We start from the raw sequence: 23,075 nt of genomic DNA, 5'->3' as shown, positions 1-23,075 counted from the left end.
GGCTGCTAGAGAGGACGCAGGTTTAAGTCGCCCCCTGCTGGCTGCTGGAGAGGACGCAGGTTTAAGTCGCCCCCTGCTGGCCGCTAGAGAGGACGCAGTTTTAAGTCGCCCCCTGCTGGCCGCTGGAGAGGACGCAGTTTTAAGTCGCCCCCTGCTGGCTGCTGGAGAGGACGCAGGTTTAAGTCGCCCCCTGCTGGCTGCTGGAGAGGACGCAGGTTTAAGTCGCCCCCTGCTGGCTGCTAGAGAGGACGCAGGTTTAAGACTTCACTTCTCAGAGCCGGAGCTTCCTGCTTGGTCTAAACACAAACCGGCAGAAGCTGGTATGTGTTTCAGCGAATTGAACCTGAACATACGTGTCAGGGCTTTGTCTGGATTTGAGAGAAGAGACAAACAGAGACACAGAGGCAGCAACAAAGATGTTATCTTGCACAGATTATTTTTTTTCTCCATCTTTAGCTGGTAAATCCTGGACTCGACAGCAGGAATTTGATAAAATGCTCAAACATGAAACCAAATAAACATCAGTCTGAGAATTTGAGGCCAGTCAGGACGGATCTCCTCCGCCTGAGACGTTTGATAAAAAACATTCTCTGGAACTATTTACTGCCAGCTTTTGTTGTGAAGAATGAGCTTTTGTTTTAACAGAGAAAGTTGGTTTGAGGCTTTACTGTCTTTTTAAAATCGTCCTGCTGATAACTTTGTTTTTGTGCTGTTAAAGTAGGAACAGAAGTAAATATTAATAAAGAGCAGAGACGAATGACTTTAAAGCAGATGTCTCTTTAAGCGCCGCAGATTGACAGTTTGGCTGAAACAAACCAAGTAATCTGCAGTGCAGCTGTGTTTGTCTTCAGCCGCAATCTAACATCTGCTTCATGAGAGAGAGTGCTCGTTAATTACAGGACGCTGACAGACACTGAGTCCTGGAGTGGATGACCAGCAGCAGTGTGTGTGATGGGGATCTGTTGGAGAACTACACCATTGGTATTTTAAGTAGTAGTGGGAGTTGAGCTTTGGTCGGCCTCTTTATTACTCGTGGATGTTGTGAACACTCTCCCTGAAGTGAAACAGAACAGAAGGTGCCTGAACTTTACTTGAGTATCTTCTTTTAATGCCACTTTTATTCCAGATGTTGTACTTTTTCCTTCTCTACATTATAAGTTAAAGTACAGCTGAAACCATTTGTTGGTTTGCAGAAAATAAATCGGCAAACATTTTGGTCATTTTTCATGCAAAAACATGTCATGGTTTTTAAGGATGCACTGAAATGAAAATTTTTGTCTGAAGCCGAATATAAATATTTTTTTTTGCCCATTTGCATAAATTAAATAATCAAAATGTGCTTTTTCCTCAGTGTTTCCCACAGGATGTGGCGAGACTATGGTGGGGGGATCCGGGGCCCGAGAGGGTCCGGTAAAGTAAATTATAGGAGTCCGTTTACTTTTAATGGACACATGTTATATGTTTTCTACTTTCTGTGAATATAATCCAGTTAATCTTATTTCCATCCTGTACAGACGCCTTATTTTGAAAACCGGACGTTGTCACATGTGTATCCTCCTTGTCACGCTGAATTCATCCAGTCCGACCCGGTTTGATAAATAATGTTGTAACATGAAGACTTCACAGCCTCTCTTCATACTAAAGAGACAAACTGACAGGATAAAGTCTCTAACCTGCCTGTCAGCTCGCTCTGGGCCGCTTCACTTACCGTAAAGACTTGAACATGTGCGCACTCTGAATGTAGGCGCGGCTAGCTTAATCTCCTTCTCACAGAGGAGAGACAGAAACACTCACAGCGGTTCTTTTCTAAGAAGTCAGCCACAGATGGAGTGGATGTGCTGGGAGACAGTTCAGCAGAACGGCGTCTGCAAACTGCTCAGACACTTTAAAATGCTTCCACACTGTCGACATGGCAACGTGGTTGGTTCGGTAAAATTTAATCAGTCTTTTTAGGCTGAACACCGAAAGTGCTTTATTTTTGTTATTGTTGCTATTTTCAGCCAATTCATTTCGGTTGCCAAACATTTGGTGCATCCCTAACAACAAGCGTTGTGAAGGTGTCACTTTGAGCTCTGGGTAACCGGCATTTCTCACAGAATCTTTAAAAACAATCAATCAATGATTGGTGGAGAAAATAATCAGCAGATTGATCCAGAATGAAAAGACAACAACTACAGTGTGGTTTTAGTACTTTTACTTTAGCAAAGGATCTGAATACTGCGGCTCATCTGCAAGTCCAACATCTCAGACCTCCATCAGATCTGTGGGGATCTGCCATGACGACTAAATCCAAAATGTAAATTACCACTGGAGAAGAGGCAGCGTTTGTCTAGCAGAGTGTCTGATATTAGTAGCGTCCACGGCCAATCTCTGGCTCCGTGTACAGAAGGAAGGAAATACCCAGAGTTTTTCATCGCCACAAAGGCCTCCAACGTCCTGTACCTCAGCAGGTAGCCCCGACAGCCTCCAGAGTTGGCTTTACTTTGGGTTGGAGAGATTCTGTGTTGTTTTTGTGTTTGAAGAGGATTTACTCAGACAGGAAAAACTGAACTGAAACTGCCAGAGATCTTTGAGAGGGCTTGCTCAGGTCACAGCTGAGAAGAGGAAGTTGTGCATTTTGTTCGGTGTGGTTTGGCCTGTGAGGGACATTTTCTTTGCTTTGGGTCGTAGGTACACGTTGTAAATTGAACACACTGATTTATATTGAAACAGCCGGCTTGCCGTGTCCTTCTGATTATTGCTGTGTTTATCTGTGTGCATGCAGTCTGGTGGGTGAAATTTCAGAAGAGTGGGTTCATGATGAGAGAGTGCAGAGAACTGATTCATGTCTCCATGTGGGGGATTGTCCTTAATAATCTCAAATAGTAACACTGTTGGATGAAACTCTGGCTGGCTCCTCAAAACAGATCCCAAACTGAGCATCAGATAACAGCCGAGCTGGTAGAAATTCAGCCTGATTCAAAGTCAGAAAGATCTGTTCCTCCTGCCAACAGGAGTTCAGACGGGAGACCATGAGATTTGACAGTGAGGTTGTCAAGCAGAGACACCTGTCGTTTTTTGTCACCTGTCACGTACACCGTCCTGTCATATAGGATCACACTCTGCACGCACCGTCGCTCAGCACTGTCTGCATCCTCGCTGCTGCTCCACTTCCTGTGTTAGTAGTAGATCTTGTGACACGTGGTCATGTTAGTCGGATGCTCTGCACTGCGTCAGGATCAGCTGGGGGTGCGTCAGAGGATGGTTAAACCTGCGCATGAGAGGGTTCACCTGTTCTGTGAGGTTTGCCATTCAGCTGCGTTATTCACACTTTAACTATATATCTTACAACACTAGCCATGTAGGATGGGAGACACTTTGTCACCACCTTCCCAAAACTCGCTGCACATGTGTCTGCAGGCAGTTTCTGTTTATCGGCTGATGCAGGTTATCTAAAAACACCAGATATCGGCCTGAGTAATCGATCTACTAGTGGAGGTTTGCCATATTAAAGAAGAGCAGAAGCGATAAAGGACTGATTTGATTTTACTGGTTGCTATTAGGGCTGTGCGAAAAATTCATATCCCGATATAGAACATTGTTTTGTAATTTCCGTCTGTAACTCTGGATATTTCTCTGCATTATAAAAGTAGGGTAACTTAAGCGATTCTGGATAAATCCAACACCAGGACAAATGATAGAGTGAACAACGACACGGCAAGTAGTAGGGATGGGGATCGTTAATTGACTGCTTAACGATCCGATTCTTTACCAAATAACCGTCGCCAAATATTAGTAAAGACCCAGCGGGCGTGAGGTAGGCCTGCACGGTATGAGGAGAATATTCAATGTGTGATAACATTATATATTAAGATGACATAATATTGAAGTGCCCATAGCTGCCTGGTTGTTTTTAAATGAATTATAGTTTTTAAATACAGCTAAATATTGTTTCTACAGCAAAGTCACCGTCTAGTCAATATCTGACATCACAATACTGGGAGACGTTTAGAAATCAGGATGTATGTGGGCGGGTCATTTAACGTTACCTGACTGACACACACATCATGGCTGCCACTGCTGGAGAGTGTTATGTGGCTCGTCCGTTATATTAATGCAATTTCTCCTCCGCAACACCGGCGCACGCGTGGGAGAACGGACCGCAGTGAAGTTAGTTTCAAGTAAGACGTTATTTTTACGTTGGGCACTCGATAGATTTTGAATTCCGATGGAAAGCTAACTTCACTGCGGTGCGAAGCGCCGTTCCCTCTCGAAAATATTACGTTAAAGTGTGGAATTTGCGACACAACGATATAAACGGAGCATAATTTAGTTTCTATTCAGTCTTGACTCATTTTCTTCTTCTTGGTAAGACAAAACAAAATACCAGCAAATAAGAAGAAAGAATGAAAAGAGGATGGCTGTTCGTAACATATATGTCACTGTTTAGTTAGTTTTACAAGAATGCTGCAAGCCTGAAACTTCACCATCAATTTCTATTTTTTTACCAGAAAGGAAGCTGAATGATTCACTCAGAATCCGGCTGATGGGAGAAAGAATTTGGATGTTATGTTTCTGCAGCTGATCGAAAGTTCTTGTGTGAAAGTTGACTGAAGGTGGAAGAGGCCAGATCCAGAAAATTGATTTTCAGAATGAACTGCAGCGCTCAGAGGAATGAAAATGAGGAGGAGAGACGCTAACATGTGCTGTTCCAGGTGCAGCTTGTTGCTTCTCGCTGCGCTGAATCTTCCTTATCTCTGGACACGCTGGTCGTTTTGAATAAAAACCACAGTTAAACCATATTTATTGTCTCTTCAGGACAGCTGGTCGACTTCCTGCTGAGGAAACCTGGAAGAGTTCTCCCGTCTCGGTCTTCCCGTGCTGCCGGGAGGATTGTGGGAGTTGTGTGAAACTTCACAGCCGAGCTGTGAAATATTGATACTGAAAGTTTTGACACAATAGTACAACTTCCTTTTCCTCCAGTACATAAAAGAATAAACCGATGACAGAGATCAGAAACGGCAGAGAGGAAGACTTCAGATGGCAGCGAGTCTGTTATGATGGATTTGATTCAGTAGGTGGATTTTATTGCGGTATTGATCAGTAACTGGGCCTCATGCAGCAGTGTGACTGGATTAAACCCAAGTACCTCCAGTTTTTCACTTCCCAGAATAAGAACATTGGTTAAAGAAGAAACATTTATGGTTTCTCTGGGGTCACTTTGTATATTTATTTTAGATTTGAAAAGTGTTTTTGTTTTTCTTGTCGGTGTTTGTTAACTATAAATCATGTACTTTGTATTCCTGACGATCATCCAGAGCGATTTCTTTTCCTCCAGGCAGCAGTTGGGTTTCATCTCTATGAACATCTGCCTGCAGAGACCTGAAACACACAGATGCTGCGTCGGAGCCACAGACGTGACTGCCGTCCTTCAGCGCTGATGTAATTATAAACCTGTTGCAGCAGCAGCTCACTGTAAAGATCTGCAGCCGAGGCGTTTAGCACGTATTTCCCTGGATTAGTTTGGTGAAGTCTGCGTTTAACACTAATATGGTAACATATTGCAGATGCACCTATTTAAACAAAGCAGCTGCGACTTGGTTTGGGAACCGGAGTGTCGCTGGTTTGAGTCCAGCAAAGTCCTGAACCCCTCACTGCTCCCCAGGCGCTGCCCACTGCTCCTAATTAGGACAGATTAAATGCAGAGAAGTAATTCGGCGTGTGTTGTACTGTGTATAAATTGTATGTGACAAATAAAGTTGATTACAAATGATTATGTAAATTTGGTAATTGTGCATTTTAAAGAGTCTTTGAACACACAAACAAAGACGGTGTTCAAAACAGTCCCTGATTTCATCTGCAGAGCGCAGTGAAGTAGCTGATCGCCCGACTGCAGCAGTTATATGAATCCACGGCTGCCTTAAAGGCAGGAAATCTGTCTAGAAGCTGGATGGAGGTTTAGAAAACGGATCCGAAAACCTCATAAAGCTACAAAAATAAAGATATGCACATTACAAGTAGCTGCTTGGTCCTCAAATGAGTCCAAGCTGCGTCCTTACAGTTCCTCCCTCAAACCCAACACCCAGTCAGTCTTTGCCCTTATTTTTTGTTCGACATCAAACCGTCGACGCTGTTTAGGAGAATCTTTACCAAGTACCGACCCTCTGGAACGTGAAATATGACCCAAGTACAAGACAGGAAGTCTTCATCTGCTGCAGCCTCCATCTGGGTCGCCTCCTCTGCGGTTTGAGTCTTGTTTCTTTCATATAAACACTTGAATCTTGACAAGCTTCATCTCCACATCTCAAAGCTCGCCCGCACAAACCCCTCCAACTATCGGGACGCTTGTTATCTGATGGAAAGCAGGTCCCAGCAGCCGTGTTTCACCTGCTCAGACTGCAGTACGGATCTGCTTCAGAGCCTCCGAAGCTCTCGGTGACACAGGTGTGGTTGGTTGGCGCTCCGGGGGATGGCGCAGGGACAGATGAAGGAGCTGAAGCCTTGACGAATATCTGGGAGTGGTGTTCGTACTGCAGGGCGTCGTTTGTTTCTCCTCTTCCCTCCTTCCCGCCTTAGGATCTGTTCTTTTGTTTTGGCGATGCATCATGTAATCTGACAGTTTTTCCTCTCCAGCCAAACGCAGCCCGGGCTCGGGGCTTGTTTGAATCTGGTCCAGACATTCAGCTTGGATTAGTTGGCCAGACAATGTCTTGATCTGACGGTTAAAACCAGGCTGAATTTACTGAAAAGTCAAAGATTGCTTTGAAATACTGTTGGTTGGATGTTTGAACAAGTTTCACTTACATTTGAGGTGCAACATCTGGTTCTAACCTAACCCTGTGCTTTAACCTGCAGGAGAGGGTCGGGTTCCGAGTCTGAACCGTTACCAGATTGGATTGGATCAGACCCGTGCTTTTGGATTCTGCCAAACATTCTGCACGTTTCAGCTGCAGTGAGCATCTTACAGCTCATCAAAGTGTCTCTGATCTGCCAGCAGCTGCTACGCCGACCTAACGTCACCTTATTGGTTACGTCAACAAGCGTGAAGAAGAGAGTCTGGTTCCGGTTCCGGTCCTGGACCGTGGCGTAAGGAGGTTCGGTGCGACGTGACGAAGTGTTTCCTTCAACACGGCGTGAATCTGAAGGAACGCTTCACTGTGTTCAACGTGTCGCGCTCTCCCAGATCCAGCTAACGCTAACAGCAGCAACTACGCTGAAGGAACCAGAACCGAGATTCCCAATGATAACTATCCTGCGGTTAAGGAACAATAGATGTGCACGAGGTCGCTGCAAGTTGTCAAAGATGGCTGCTCTGATTGGCCGCCTGTGTGGCTGGAGGTTTGAGGTGCATTGGCGTGTGCAGGTAGAGGCTCAGTTTGTGTTTCCCGGTTCTGCCTGTCTGCTCTCACAGCCCACAGAGACATCCATCCTCACTTTCTCCTCTCTCTTCTTTCACGCTGTCTTGTTTTTGAACTCGTTCTGCTTCCCTGCACAGACCTTCTCTCTCTCTCTGCCTCATATCCTCTCTCGCCCTGCGGAGTGTCACCGAGGCTTCTGGTAAATTGTGTGTCGGAGATGAAGATAGATGGAGTTTCTTTGGAATCGAGGCGGGAGCCGACCTCGTGCCGCTGCTGCTGTATGACCGTCAGACATGTGTCCTGCAGCTCTCTTTGATTTCATCTGTCTGACCTTTACATGCGGCGGGGAAATCCATCCAGCAGCACAGAAACTGGAGGGAGGAGGGGGTGGTCATTTTGTTTGGATCAGGGAACCGTGAGCTGCCGACACCGTCGGGACATTTCCATAAAAAGAAGCTCAGACGAATCCTTTAAAAGTGAGAAAAGTGATCCTCTTATTAAAGCTACTAATTCTTTTTCGTGCTGCGAGTCAGATGTTCAGACTGATATTTCTGGCGCGTTCGTCCAACACATTCTCACTCCCAACTCGTCACGTGGACGCTTGGTCAACACCTCTTTACGTAGTTTTTTTAACGCCCTGGGTACCTTTTTTTTTTTTTGCATTGTTTTTGTATGTGTGGTGCTCCACTGGCAAGTTAGCAACGCTTAAAAACAACACGTTCTCACTCTCGACTCGTCACATATTAGGTACCCCTTTTGCATCATTTTTAGATGTTTAGGGCTCTGCGGTCAAGTTAGCAACGCTTAGCAACAACAAATATGCATCGCCCAGTTAGATTTTCAAAACAAAATTAGTGATTAACGATGTGAAATGTCGCAGTTTGGTTAGGTTTAGGAAGAAGTCATGGTTCGGGTTAAAAACAACACGTTCTCACTCTCGACTCGTCACATATTAGGTACCCCTTTTGCATCATTTTTTAGATGTTTAGGGCTCTGCGGCCAAGTTAGCAACGCTTAGCAACAACAAATATGCATCGCCCAGTTAGATTTTCAAAATAAAACGCTAGTGTTTCGTGACAGCGCCATTTTGAAATGGCACGTTATTAAAGTTGTGAAACGTTGCAGTTTGGTTTAGGCACAAAAACTACTTGGTTAAGGTTTGGATCCTGGTTTGGGTTAAAATAACTACGTAGGTCATTTGCGTAACTTACCCAATTTACGTAACTGCCGTAACTTAAATAAAAATATTTAATGTTGACTTTTTGTTTCACACGAACCCCGGTCTCCTGGTTTAAAGTCCGGGTTCTGGTCCTCCATCCACCCCAATCACCTTCTTACTCAGTCTTTCCTGTTAAATACCAACTACCTGCCTTTACCGTCACAAACTGACGCTGCAGGGCTTCCCCCCCACTGCGCTGAACTATGACGCTATAGGGATCCCCAGCGCGTTACAATCTGACGCCGAATTTAACGTTGAGTTTTTGTTTCAGACGGGAAATGAACACCCGTCCACCCCAACCACATCATTGCATGGACTTTTCTGTTAAATTTCCAACACCGGCTTTTAGCGTTCATAAATAACGCTGCAGGGTTTCCCCCAGTGCATTGAACTTGGACGTAAGGGGCTATATAAGTATTCACTGGTTTTTTGTGATTTGCCGAGGTAGAAATACATTGAAGGTGAACGTGGCCTTTAAGCACTTCAGCAGTGGCATTAAACACACCGCAGCTGACAGCGACTCATATAGAGATATTTTTGTTGTTATACTAATAAGTTAATGAAGAAGAGTTTGTTATTTACAACAATGGCCTGGCAGGAGACAAAGGCCTCCGGTGGGGAAAAGGTACTGGGAATAACTAAAATAACAAACAACAGACAGAAGACGCAGGACAACAACGCAGACCACAAAGACACAAAGAGACCAGATGAGAAAATGATTAAAGACGGATAAAGAAATATGATAACTGACGATCTAATGGCACAGTAGTTGATGAGATAAACTACACTGGGGCATTCGGGTAGACAAGAATCTGACAGAGGGAGGTTGTCCACATACTTTTGGCCAGATATTATACATCGGGTTTAGGGTTTGATTCCCTGTGGAGGTCAGTTAGTCTGATGTCAGCGCTTCACTTTAAAGGCAGAATAGTTTGAGCGTTCTTTGTGTTTCTTCTGCTTCGTCAAGCAGCTCCTGCTTCCCTCTGTTCAGAGAAACGGATCAGGGCGACCGTTTTAATCAGCTGCTACGCGAGCGGGTCCAGCACGCATCACCTGTGAGGGCGGAGGGTCATTAACGCCCGCAGAGACATTTCAAGCCGCTGACAAAAAAAGCTCGTGCCAGATACAGACGCTCAGATTTCACTCTTCAAGCTCAGGAATGTGAAGCGTTCGTGACGCCTCCTAAGCTTTCAGGTTTTTCGTCCTGTATTTTGTCCACCTGTATTTGTTTCAACGTGTTTGCTTGGATTGATGCCCAAAACCCATTAAGCTGACCTGTGTGTGTGTGTGTGTGTGTGTGTGTGTGTGTTGGCTGACCTCCAACCTACAGGATCGACTTGCTGCCAAACATGTGCAGAGCGGCTGCAGCGCATTTCACACTCGAGATGTGTGTGAGTGTGTTTGTGTGTGTGTAAACTCTCTGCTGTTGTTGTTTGTTGGCTTACGCTCTTGTCCTGTCTTTATCCGTAAGATTTATTACCTGACCTTTTTTCAGTCACTCAAATACGTTTCATTCACTCTGTACAATAGACTGACTGACACACACACACACACACACACACACACACACACACACACACACACACACACACACACAGAACAATGTGTGGATCAGCCTGTTCTGTCCTAATCTTCTGTGTGTGTAAATAAGCAGCAGCAGATTTACCTGTTTCCGCTGCACCGAACAGGAACCCGTTTGTTCGGGGTTGATCTTTATATAAAAACCAAAGCTGCTTAGAATCAACGAGATTCAGGTATTTATATTAATGTAAAAATAAACAATGCAGGCCGTGTTGGAGGTCTTTTATTTTCAGAGAAAACTCAAGTATGAGCACGCGAGTTCATCCCATAATATTGGCTTAAAGTCCGTTTACTAGCTTCTCCTGGAGCTTTCAGCCCCATCTAATGTGCTTCCTCAGCTGTCACCTGAAATATGATTTACAGCATTCAGCGGCTGACGTCGCCACCGCAGCACGTCATGGAGCCGTGTGGGCTGTGGACTAGAGACTGTTAGAGACTGTGACGTGCAGAGTTAAAAAAAAAAAAAGGACACAAATTTTTGGGCTAAACGTTCAGAAACACCGACATAAATCACTGCATTCATTTTTGTCAGTAACAACCGAGAAGTTTTCCAAATTTCAGACTCGCCTTGCTTTGGTCTTGCATCATATAAGCCCCAATACTAATGCAGCTCTCTGCTGTGGACTCCATCAGTAAGTCTTTGTGATGTGAGCGACGGTGGTGGCGATCACCTCGCTCCATCACGGGCCATGAGACTCTCCTGTGTGATCGGAGACAGCCGTGACCGTGGCGAGCAGAAGGTTTACTGCGCCAAACCTTTGAGTCTTTCTTCGACCCCCTTCGCGTCGTCTTCCTTATGAATAATCTGAAATCAGAAAGACGGCCCCAACACGGTTCCTCCGGCATCATTTGACAGAACTTCCAAGTTCTGTTTGCTTTAAGAGTCGGTGTATTTTTGAGCCAGGCTGGCTGTTTCCCCGTGCTTCCGGTCTTCATGCTAAGCTAAGCTAACTGTGTCTTTGACAGGCAGACAGACATTTGAGTGTTGATCTAAAGACTCTGCTCTCAGACAAAGATAAATAAGCTTGTTCTCTGCCTTTAACTCCAGCATGTCATTTTCCTTCATTCCTTTCCTAAAGGCACCGCCGCTGGTTAGCTCGCACGCTAACCGTTTGTTGAAGCTGAGTGATTCTTGTTTGTTTGTAGAAACTAGATGAAACAGATCCACCGTCTCAGCTGCTGAATGAATTTGCAGACTCTGCTTCAGATGTCTGTGTTCACAGTCTGAGGCATTTACTCACTCGCACGTCTCCGTGCAAACACACTGGTGGAAGCTGAAGGTCAGCAGTCGGATATAAAGCTGCAGCATGTGGAGCGTTCTGAGCGCGTGCAGAGCGCGTTAACCCGCTGAGGGTTTAACACTGCTGCAGTAAATCTGCATGAGGTGACAGATCTGACAGATTTACACTTATTAACCCGGAGGAGGCTGCAGGGAGCGCGAGCGTGGAGAACAGCTCGGTCCCGCTTCACGCTCGCGCTCCGGATCAGATTCAGTCGGCTGCAGTTTTGTTTCCGTTAAACAAGCAGCATGACAGTGTGGCAAACATTTCAGCCCCAAACCCCGTGTTTAACATCGCCTGAGTAACCGAACCTCCTTCAGGTCTCTCCTCCTCCCTTCATTACTGACTTTAATCACGCCTGACTGTGGGTGAAGCAGGGCTGCATTATATTTAGCACTTACTCAGGGAATAATGAACTGATCTTGTATATTTAGCACCAAACTACACAGTACTTTCCAGGAAATGTACAAGGAGATTATCTGGGTGTTGAGGTAGCCACTCACAGAGGTCGACGACCTGCAGGTTTTCATATCCACAACTACTGTGAAGAGATTATTCTTCTTCAGTGGTTCTTTCTGCAGTTCTTCCTCTCTGTGCTTTGTTTGTCCTGAACGCAGTCATTTTAAAACTTGGAATAATCACATTTTATAATGAGCGCGGGGAGTTCGGCCCTCTGCCTCCTCCTGTGCACAGTTTGGATTGGTCTGTTGTAGCTGGATGTTTCTATGTGAAGCAGGGCGTCGTCGTTTTTATTTATTTCTTTTTTTTGCATGAAGTCTCCTCCGGAACAAACTCAAAGGTCGAGGAGCTCTGTGGGAACGGCTGATTTCCCCCGCTGCAGGCCGGCAACCAAATCACAGTCAAATCTGATTTGAACAACGCGTTTGCATGAAACATGGCCGAGGGCTCCCTGCGGGCCCCTGCGGGCCCCTGCACACACACACACATCTGTTCACCACACCCACCTCTCGCTGCCGTGTCTCCGGGTCTCTGATTATTCTCTTCTGTCGTTTCCTCATTTCTCTGTTTCTTTAATTTTCCCCCTCGCTGCCCGGCTTCCTCGCTCTCAGCCTAAACCCCTCTCCTCGCCTGCGAAACTGTTTTCGGCTCATTTGCTCGAACCTGCCGCCCGCCGTCACCCATAACTCAGCCCCCCCTCCTCGACGCCCAGAGGCTCCCAAACTCAGGTCGATTTTATTTCCACTGACAGCTGCAGCAGAACGCCGCTACCCTCAGACGTCTGTGCTGCGATGACTGATGGGAGGTTTTCTGCGGCGACGTGTGAGCTCCGAGCCGGACCATCCGTCTCTGAGCCACTCGCTGCCTCTGGGCGCCGCCGCCGCCTCAGGAGGCCCACAGACGTGTTGAGAGCAGAACGTGAGCGACATATCTGAGCTGCACTCAGATAATAGCTTCATTTGCACTCCTAATGACGGCGGCTCTTCATCCTGCATTCTGCTCTGCTGAGTGGCTCCTCGCTGCTTCGCCGAGCTGCTCGCTGAAGGCGCTGTGCCGATGGAGTTTGACTGGAGACTCGGCTGTCGGCCGCTCTGCACCCTGTTTACTCCATTTAGTCTTTTCTTCTTCCTTTTTTATGAAGTGGCCGTTGCTGGAGTCTGTCTGCTGTCTGATAGACAGCGGGCGGAGTCGCCTTTTACCCTCAAGTCTGCAATCACACCAAGCGCGAACTTAAAGTTTCATCACTTGAATACTCAGTGTTTGCACACAATGCGACTAAACTAATTACAATAAATGGATCTGAATGATGCCGAAATAACTAGGGCGATGCTATGCTAACATGTTCACAGTAAAGGTCAACCGCCGCTGGAATCCAGTAATAGACACACATTTCCTGAACTTTCCAGGTAGTTCCTCGCTTTGTTTTCTTCAAGCGATGTCCAGTTTTGTCTGTTTGTGTATATAAATAATAAATTAGTATCACAGAGCTCTGCGTGATCACTTCCGCTGTAATGAGAAGCGCAAGTGAACGTTTTAATCACAAAATTGACATGTAAAAAGTGCGACTGCAGCTGTTTATCTGTTCAAAAGAACTGCACTTTCTCTGGTCACCAGGACATAAAAGCTACATGAATAGAATCAGCTGGAAAGTCTCATAAAAATTGCTGAAAAACTTTAGACTTTGCCCCTAAATAAGGTTAAGAAAATGTTTTTCCCGACCCGTTAAACTTCTACAGACCGTTATGTCAGTGGAACCACACGATCGGCAGAAATCTGTTTCCCACTTTGCCTGTTAAAACAGACGGTTGATTTGCTAGCGGGAGGGGCGGGGTAACCGCCATCTCTGCCGTTTCGGGCTTTCCCCTTAGAGTTGTATTGAGGATGTGATTGAGTGGCGTGACTCTATGAAACGTCTCTGGCGTCACTCAGCAGCTGTCTCTCCGCTCTGCCTGGTGTCCCTGTCCTCTCCACACAACAGTCGCGCAAACTCGTAATGCTTCCGTGTATATATATATATATATATATATATTATTGGGCCTCATGGCTCAAACTGTGACTGTCTATGAGAACCGACTGTTGAATTTGCGTTGTGTATTATCTGCTCGGCCTCGTCAGAACCTGCAGGGCGTTTAAACATTTGCGGCTTCCTCTGTTTTTGTAGACACGACCTTACAAGAGAATTGCATGCAGGGAACAACCAACCAGAAAAAAGCCCAGCGCGGGGCACTTCCCTCCTGGTTTCAATAGTAAATTACCACAGATGGACAGATACTAACAAAAAGCACCATATTCTAAGTATTTCAAACAAATAGAAGACTTATTAGCAAATTTTAACAAAACTCCCTTCACCGCCATGCATCGTGGGAATTCTGAGGGACGGACTATAGGCTGCTATAGATCACACACGGACTCACATTTCAGAATAAGAGCGTTTTGCCTGCCTGATTTTGATGTTTAGATTTTGTTGATTTGGTGATTAGTGCTTGTTTTTTGTGTTGCTACTATGATTAAGTAGCTACGTAGTTAAATGGTTTCCTTTTTGTCTGTTTAAACCGTGTTGATTGTTGATATACGACCAGGGGTCCGCACAGGGGATTTTATTTTGAAAATGGCTGCGTATTCTCTCCACAGAGGAGCGGAGAGGCACTGTGAGCACAAGCATTGACTTAGAGTGGCTGCGATCAGCTCCGGCAGCCGCGACGCCGACGGACTCGGTGAGTCCGGGGCCGTGTAAACTTGGTATAAATGACTTTGTAGCAGGTGGGCCCCGTGATGAAGCTCCGCCCCCACTGCAGCGTCATCTAACAGCCTGACATGTGACCTCTCTGCAGACTTCAGAGCGGAGCTGTTCGCCTTCACGGTTGCTTCCTCTAAGCAGTCCCAATGAACCAGAAGGACTCGCCGTCTCTTAACGAACCAATGGAGGACAGAGAGACTGGGCGTGAAGATTCGCCTCACAGCGGCTGAAAGCCCAGGCAGCTCGAACCAATCAGAAAGTCAACAGGCAGCTGTGTCTGTACCCGATAATAAAAGAGACAAATCTATTCGGTCTCGCCTGCTGTGTGAATTTCACCATGAAAACGTGGAGCCGTTTTCAGGCCCTTTAATGAGCTCACATGTCAGGGCTGCGCCGCCGGGGCTGCTGGGTAATGCCGTGCGTGTGTCAGCTGAAAGTTTAAAATGAATCCGTACGCCGCAGTAGTCTTCTCCTGTGTGTCTGGTGTTTTATTTGCCGCTGCAGGATTCGGTCTCCGCGCCGCCGACTGTGAAAAGTTAATTAATGACAAACGAGAACAAACTGAATCCGTAATCAGTCAGAAAGTTCAGACTGGAGAGCGAGCAGGATCTGAAGTGGAGAGCGTACTCTCTGTTTGGAAGATGTGAGTCTTGTCTCGTGTATCCCTGAGTTTATATCAGACACTCGAACACAACAGTTATATCTTGACCCCAGATTCTCTTTCTGTCTTCTGAGTCAGGTGCCTCCCACTGTCTGACAAACAGGAGAGAGAGAGAGTTGTAGGGCTTAAACGTGCTGTGCAGGGCCACAAACTGCAATGAATGTACTGACACGGAGACAAAGGTGTGAACATTCGTCATAAATCAGGAGAATTGTGAGAAACGGGAAATTTAGAAATTTAGCAGCAATCCCAGGTAGGGCAGGACGATGAGGCCAAAAATGTCATCACGATAAAAAGTTTCATGTCTTTCGATAATTATCACGATACGTTTCAAAACGTTATTTCTTTCTGCTCCTGAGTGAAAGCTGAAGAAACCTGATGGTTAATTGGGGTTTAAACTTTTCTTTGTCAACACAAACAGTGGATCGCTTCACAAATCGGAGGCAGAACATTCAAAACAATTATGATGAAATCTTTGTCAACAAATATGCACGAGTAAGTAAAAACTATTTTCAGTCCTTTTTCCCCAGCAAAATAAACGTCTTAATAAAAAATAAATGTCCAAAATCGTGTGATTCAAGTGAATGAAATCAAACATTTATTGAACATCTGTTATATTGTTATTGATTTATATGGTGATAATTATTGTTTTATTGTCCAGCCCTAACAGCAGTGAAATCTCGATACCAAATGTGAGACCATGATAAAACAAAATAATTTAAATTATCAGCTAAAGCTTAATAAGCTTAATGTTGTATTTAAAACACTCGAGGAATTACGACAGATGACACAGACTGAACGGTAAGGACGGCCGCCTACTGCCACGAGCTGTCTTTACATCACGTTAGCCTGGACGCGGTAGCCTTTAGCTATTGCAAACGCGGTCGTGGGGCTGGACGATTTCACCCGAAATCACTATCAATTGAACATTTCACCTCAGTTACGATTATTGAACGATTTGTTTTTGAATGTTGTGTTTTTTTGCCCATAGTTCACTGACGAGGTTTGAACTGTAAATATGCACAACTTTTAAAGCTTTGCTCGCTTCCTCTCCTCATTCATCAAAGGATGTCTACGAGACAGGTGACGGCGAAAAGTGACGGCGAACGTGAGCGAGTAATAAAGTTGTCAGTCTGGCAGTAAATGTGCAGCGTAGGTCACAGTGAGTCCGCGGTTGGCGCTGGCTAACATCTCCCTGAGGTCTGAAGGCTGAGCAGGACTGGACGGGGCGGAGTCACGTGACCACACACACAACATGGGGAAATTACGTCTGTTAGAGGCTCTGAATTTCGGTGTGGATCACTTTTAAATTAAGGCGACGCAGCAGTGCCAGCTGTCTCAAACTAAAATAATGGTAACACAAAGTTCTTCCTCTTCATACGCGACTCTCACTGTTTTCCTTTTGGCGAGGCGGAGCTGCTGCTGCTGTACTTGTTGCCATCTCCCTGGTGTTACCTACAGTACCTACAAAAACCAGTACCGACTTGTTTACAGAATTTGGTATCGAAACATCGGTTGTCGTAACATCCCTTGTGGGAGTGTGCTATGTTTATCTTTGTTGCTGTGCTCCTGCAGCAGTGTGGCTCTACGCTCTGTTGCTTTGTCCGTGGTCATTAACGTAGTTCAGGCTCTCGTGGTTCCCTGAGGATGGAGTGGGTGTTGAGGGGGAAAAAAATCGAATTGCGATTTTTCTGCTAGATATTGCAATTTTTTTTTTTTTTTGCAATTATTTAAAATTGAAGTTTTCCTAAAGTTCAATATTCACTGCCAGTCTATTTTTGACGGAAGCCGCGTCAAACAGCACAGAGCAGATGAACCAGACAGGAAGTCAGACACAGAACGGCAGAGAGAATCCGGTTGATTTTCAAAATAAAACACCCTTCGTATTGTACATCAACAATAAACCAGTGGGGTGAGGTAAATTTTTGGGGAAGCCACGTGAGAGGGGATGTCCTTTTTGGAGGGCAATTATCTAATGCATTGTGCTATTACAGTGCGGGGTAAAATTTTATAAAAATTTAATCAAACTTGTGCAGAAGATCTGTTATTAATACACGGGCTGAAAGTTGCATGTACTGAGACGTACGCTCTCTCTCTCTCACTTGAACACTCACTCAGTCACTCTCTCTCACACCAAATAGCAGGTTAAGAATAAAAGAAGCATTCACAATGGTGCATGCATCAAATAGGCCTAGATACTTCTTAATGCTTGGCCAAATATGTTCATAACACAACATCACTGAAGACTAAAAACCGAGTACCCGACCAACAGAGTATAGAAAGTTATTCAGGAAACCTGACCTGGCCCAGGACCCTGTGGCAGGTGCTGACAGTAAGGTTACTTCAACTATTCATTCACCGCTAAATCCAGGCAAGCAAAGCAAAACAAACAATATAACCATATTAGAAATATTAAGTTCAGAGAGAGCAGGAGGTGACATTTCACTCACCTTATTTGAAAAGGAAGGCCGTTCTCCGTCTGTCATGGTGGCGAAGTGGTCAATAACCAAGTTACAGAATTTCCCACTGGCTTTTCGTCCTCTGCAACAACAGTCAGTCGAAGTTTGGCGCTACCGGCTAGCCACTCTGTCCGGAAATAGTTTTCCTCATTGAACGTCCAAAACCCCTTTTTCCTCTCCAGACGCAGCTCCAGTTTTGGCGTTGGTCTTCCCTCAGATTTAATCCTATGTTGCTGCTGTAGTGGTAGTTTAGTAAAACTATGTATTATAACTAAAAACTCCAAATCTCCACCTTCCATAACTGCACCAGCTAAAGTTGCTAACAGCTCCCGTCATCTGAATGACGTTGATCGCATGCTGTGATTTTTATTGGCGTGAAGCCAGACAGCGGCTGTCAACAACCCGCGGATGTGTCTGACTTTGTTTGCCCAGCTTTCTTGTTTTTGTTTTGTTTTTTTTGACTTGGCTCCTGATTGGTGCTGAGCTGCAGACTCTTTATGTAACGTTGAACTCTTTATCTGTGTCGGGTTTTGAACTGGGCACTGATTGGATAACACTCTGCTGAGGTGCTTTACTCTGTGGACCGACACTTTGAAGTATCTGAAAAAAAACAATGTTCTCCTCTTCCTCAGACTTTCCTCTGTCTGGCTCTCCAGCTCCAGACGAGTCAAAGTGCTTCAAGCTGTTCGTTCTGAAGCGAAACAAACAGTCAAGTCCTCATTTTCCAATTAAGCAGCTAATTAGAGCCGAGATGTGGAACCAATGTCTGCTTTGTGGTAAACAAAAGGGAGTGAAATATAATGCAAGCAATGTGAAATTAGTGAAATATGTTTAAAAATTACAAATGAGAGGATTATGATGATGTTTTAAACTTCCAGTCCTGCAGTTTGAGCTGCTGTGTTTTTATGTGATCCACTTCTCTCTTTGGGCTCACTTAGTTCACGACTTTTCACCAGCAATACACCTAAAATTGTTCCTTGTTCATTTACACAGAGAAGCTGCAGGAGACCAAAGACCAGAACCCTGAAAGCTGGAACTGTGTGAAGTTTTAAATTTTGAACTTGAAATTGTCCAAACAGAGTTTAAACACTGAGCAGTTTGAGCCTTCAGGCCTGAGCGACCGCGTTGTTTGATTCTTCTCTCGACTGGGTGAATTTTCTGCTCTTCTACATGTCCAGGACTTCAAAGTGGCGTTGCAGGGCAGGCGGCAGGAATACATCAAATCCATCCACACAGCCATCTCGCACTCGTCCGTCCATTTCACAGCGAATCTTCTGACTTCTGGCTGGCAGACTGAGGAAATACTGTCAGAAATATTCACGCTGTAGCCGACTTTGACTTCTGTAAGGAAACGGACTGAAACTTCACAACTTTATCCAGAGTCTGAGATACTGAGGGGCCCGACGTTTGGTCCGGTTCATTAATTCATGCGTTTCTTGTTGCTTGGGTGTTTTGAAGTGTTGGTCGCTGCTCCTTTCAGTCACATATTAAACACACCGTCTTGGGAAGCTCTCATGTGTCTGTTTGACCACAGAAATACAAAAGTGTTCGGGCATCTGAACTAACTCTGACCCTGTTTCCAACACTGAAATACTATAAATTTCTTGATTTTAATCTTGCAACCCAACATGACATTGTTAACATTCCAGGTGGAGACATTAAATACACAAGAAGAGATGGGAGACGGATGAACATAACCACACTGCATCATATCTGTCACCAGCTGACAGATGTGTTGTGTTGCCTGCAGGGTCTGAAATCAGCACCTGCCAAATTTGGGGTAAATCGTTTGCAGCGGCAGGAAATCGTCGGGGCCATCCGCCATTTTGGCGGGCAGGGAAAATGTACAACAGTAAGACACAGGTTAGCGTAGTGTGGCCAGCAGCCAGCTCAGGAGATATCTGTGGCGGCGTCTCAAACAAAACTCACCAGAGGAGGAGGCCCGGTTCTCCTGAGGCAGCCTGAGGCCAGACTACAGGAGAAAATTTCATATCACGATTATAGTGACCAAAATTATCACGGTTATCAGTGTTATCATGGTACAAATGTACGGATACACATAAGTTTTATTTTGAAAACTACAAATAAAATGACCATTTTGTTTGTATGAACATTAAAATAAGAGCTAATACCTTTTGTAAACATATGAAAACCATCCAAGGTGCATCAAGATTTTATATTATATAGATAATGCAATGACCCTGTGCACAATTACATGAAAACCAGTAAGTCTTTAGAAGACGGTGATCGTAACAGTCTGCAGTGTTTGTCTTGTTCTGACACTTTTACAGCTGCTGGTTGGTTGACTAAACTGCGTATTTGCCGTTAGTTTAAATAGCGCTGTGTACGGTAATAACAACCGTTAGGAGTTTAATCATGGTTTATCGTTAAACTCTGGTGTTGTCGGAGAATGACGGAGCTTGTCTTAGACGTGAGAGGCCTCACTTGGTTTTATTTTCGAAACTGAGTATTCCTTGTTTGCTTGCTGGGATCCAGAAGAGGAGGTTTTGGTAGAGAGATGGACTCTGATGGAGATTTGATCTGACAGATTTGTTGGTGGGTTTTGTTTTGAGCACAGATTCTGTGGTGAACTTTCTTGTCGTCCGTCGTTTCCTTTGAAACAGCAGGTTATTCAGTAAAGTGGAGTGATTGTCATGTGCTGAGATACATGGTTTTTTTCTACTTTAATACTATGCATGTAATATTTTTGTGTAAATCCATCGAACATTGAATGACAACATTGTCTACATTAAAGGGAACCTTTGTATGTCTAAATGTCTGTATGTTTAAATGTCAGATGTTCATGTTAAACATGACCAAAGATATCCCCCCGTTCCGAACGCTTTGAACTGTTTTTTTTCTACCATATGCTCGGTATGATGTCATTCTGAGCCGGATTTCCATATATGGTCATTTGTTCCAGGCCCACAAAGGAACATGCAGCCTTATCTCTGCGGCAACCTGGTAAACACATAAGACAATGGCAAATCAGAAGACAGTGGGCTTTGGGGGGGGCTTTGTTTCAGACAGAGGCTAAAATGAGGGCCTGCAAGAGCCAATATGAGATTTTTTGAACTTTTGATTCATGCAAAGCTGCCATAGAGGAGTCACAGAACTACATTAAAGGAAAAGCAGTATAATAGGTCTCCTTTAACTGATGCCTGAATGAGCTGAATGTTAATATGTTATATGTATTGAGAGTGGCAGACAAAAGAAAGTTCATTTCAGACCCTGGTTGGTGGGCTGGTGAGAGCAGACGGTAAAGAAATGGATCCGGAGGTTGTGTAGGAAGACGGAGCATTCAGAGAGGAATACTTTCATGCGCAGAAGATAGAGAAATGACCTCTTGGGGACTCCGTAGATGTCTTGAGTTTTGATGGTTTAAATAAAACAATACTTTTTATACCTTGGAGGAATCCGTTTTAATGCCGACATGGCCTGAATAAAATCCAAATCTGTCAAAATACCACTCAAAGGAGAAGTTAACGAGAAGCGGTTTATTGTTGATACCCAGCTGAGCTCAGATCAGTTCAGTCTTTATCATTCTGCGTGCGTTCAGACTCGGATATCAACCTGATCTTCCGGTCTGCTGTAGTCTGATCTCTCTGTATTCTAGTTCTCAGGGACACCTTCACCCATCCCACAATGCATTTGGATAAAGATGATAGCGAAGCTGCTGCTGCTGCCTCCTCACCTGGCTTCACTCTTGACTCCATCTCTTCCTCTTTCTCTGAACAGATTTATAAACAGAGGAGTTAATCAGGGCTGGAGCAGCATCTGGAGTCTGGCCTTCTTCTGCTCCTCCTGGACTGGACATTTCTCCAACACTGATTGGCTCTCCTGTGAAGCTGCTGGTGACTGGACAGTCTTGAATTCAAGGTAAGGATTCACTGGATGTCAACCTTCATTTTTGAAAAACTTATTTTGTTTGTTTTCTTTTTCTTCAGTATTTCCAACATGAAATTGAATCCCATAGTTTTTATCTTTACGTACTAAATAATACAGCCCGACCGATTTATCGATTTCCGGATATTATCGGCCGATATAAGCTACTTGCAGATTTGGCGTTTATAACAGCCAGAAACAGTGAGACGGATCCTTCCCTCAGGTCATGATTGTTGCATAGTTTGCCCACCAGAGAGCGCTCTGCAGCTCCTCTGTTAACAACACTGCAGCACTACAGAACAAAACATCAGGTGACCGCAGTCTACCGGAGCTCAGAGCCGGCTCTGTTTGCACTAACACTCAGTGTTCCCGGTGAGTTTTGTCACGTCAATTACACGACTTAAATAATAATAAAAACAGCCCTCATCACTTTTCCTCTTTGGAGACCAGACCTGCTAACCCTCCCTTTTTTCACTGGCCTCTCCAGGCTCAGGCTGACTGATTGTAGATCTATTTCTGAAACAGTTTGGCAGTTCTAGCGACCAGTCCTCCTCCCATTTCTCTCTCATTTATTACTTATTTCTAAATATTTTCTAACATCGCCAACAGCAGCTAACGCTGCCTGTTGCTAAATTACCCACAAAGCTAACGCTGTGTTTATGTTTAAGTGGAGGGGGCTAACATTAAAGAGTGATTACACTGTAGTGTCTGTAGTTATAGTCGGCTATGATTAAACCAGAGGAGACCTGAACAAGTATCTAACACACAGTTGCAGGACCTCGTTGCAGACAGTCATGTAGTATTAGATTTATTCAAGGGCAGCGTTTCCTCTGCGTCACTGTATCATAGAGCCAGAAGGTGGTTAGGAAATAGTTTGTGTAGCTTTGGATAGAATTAACAGAGTGCAGGTGATAAACTAGATGTAGAAAGTAGTCATTGTGGCAGATTATATTAAAGTAATAACTACTGCATGACAAAAAAAAAACATTTATCATTATTATGATAGCAATGACACGAGAGATGATATATGGTGGTATTATTATTTTTAGTAGTAGTACTATATTGGTATATTTTATAGTTTCTGTTTCACTGGTCCCCACAATAAATACACTATTTAATGTTTATTAGTAGTAGTACTCCGTAATTTATAGTAAATCAGATATTTAAAAATGTTTTCTGTAGTTTTATACATTGAGTCTTAATTATCAAAAACTTTAATATATTTTGTTGTACTTTTGTTCAAAGTTTTATTTCTAACAATAACAAAGTGTATTTTTAAACTGCATTATGTCTTGAGATCTCAACATAACAAATGTTAGGGATAATCTTAAATAAAGGGGGAAAATAATATCGGCCGATACATCGGCCATCGGATTTTAAAATCCTCAAATATTGAAATCGGTATCGGACGTAAAAGTCCCATAACGGTCGGGCTCTACTAAAGGTACTTTATGGGT

General features: G+C 44.5%; 1 protein-coding gene across 1 annotated transcript in view; it reads left to right on the top strand.

The window, feature by feature from the left end:
- Window positions 1-23,075, top strand: part of LOC123976716 (semaphorin-6D-like) — a 195,838-nt gene that overhangs the window by 15,357 nt on the left and 157,406 nt on the right. The window contains exons 2-4 of the mRNA XM_046059061.1: window positions 4,798-5,053; window positions 5,318-5,421; window positions 21,472-21,612. The gene's annotated coding sequence lies outside the window, so the exon portion shown is untranslated. The remainder of the gene's footprint in view (window positions 1-4,797; window positions 5,054-5,317; window positions 5,422-21,471; window positions 21,613-23,075) is intronic.

The sequence above is a fragment of the Micropterus dolomieu genome, linkage group LG09 (genome assembly GCF_021292245.1).
Source record: "Micropterus dolomieu isolate WLL.071019.BEF.003 ecotype Adirondacks linkage group LG09, ASM2129224v1, whole genome shotgun sequence".
Lineage (NCBI taxonomy): Eukaryota > Metazoa > Chordata > Actinopteri > Centrarchiformes > Centrarchidae > Micropterus > Micropterus dolomieu.
Note: the sequence above shows the minus strand (reverse complement) of the source record. Positions and strands in the feature narration are given on the sequence as shown.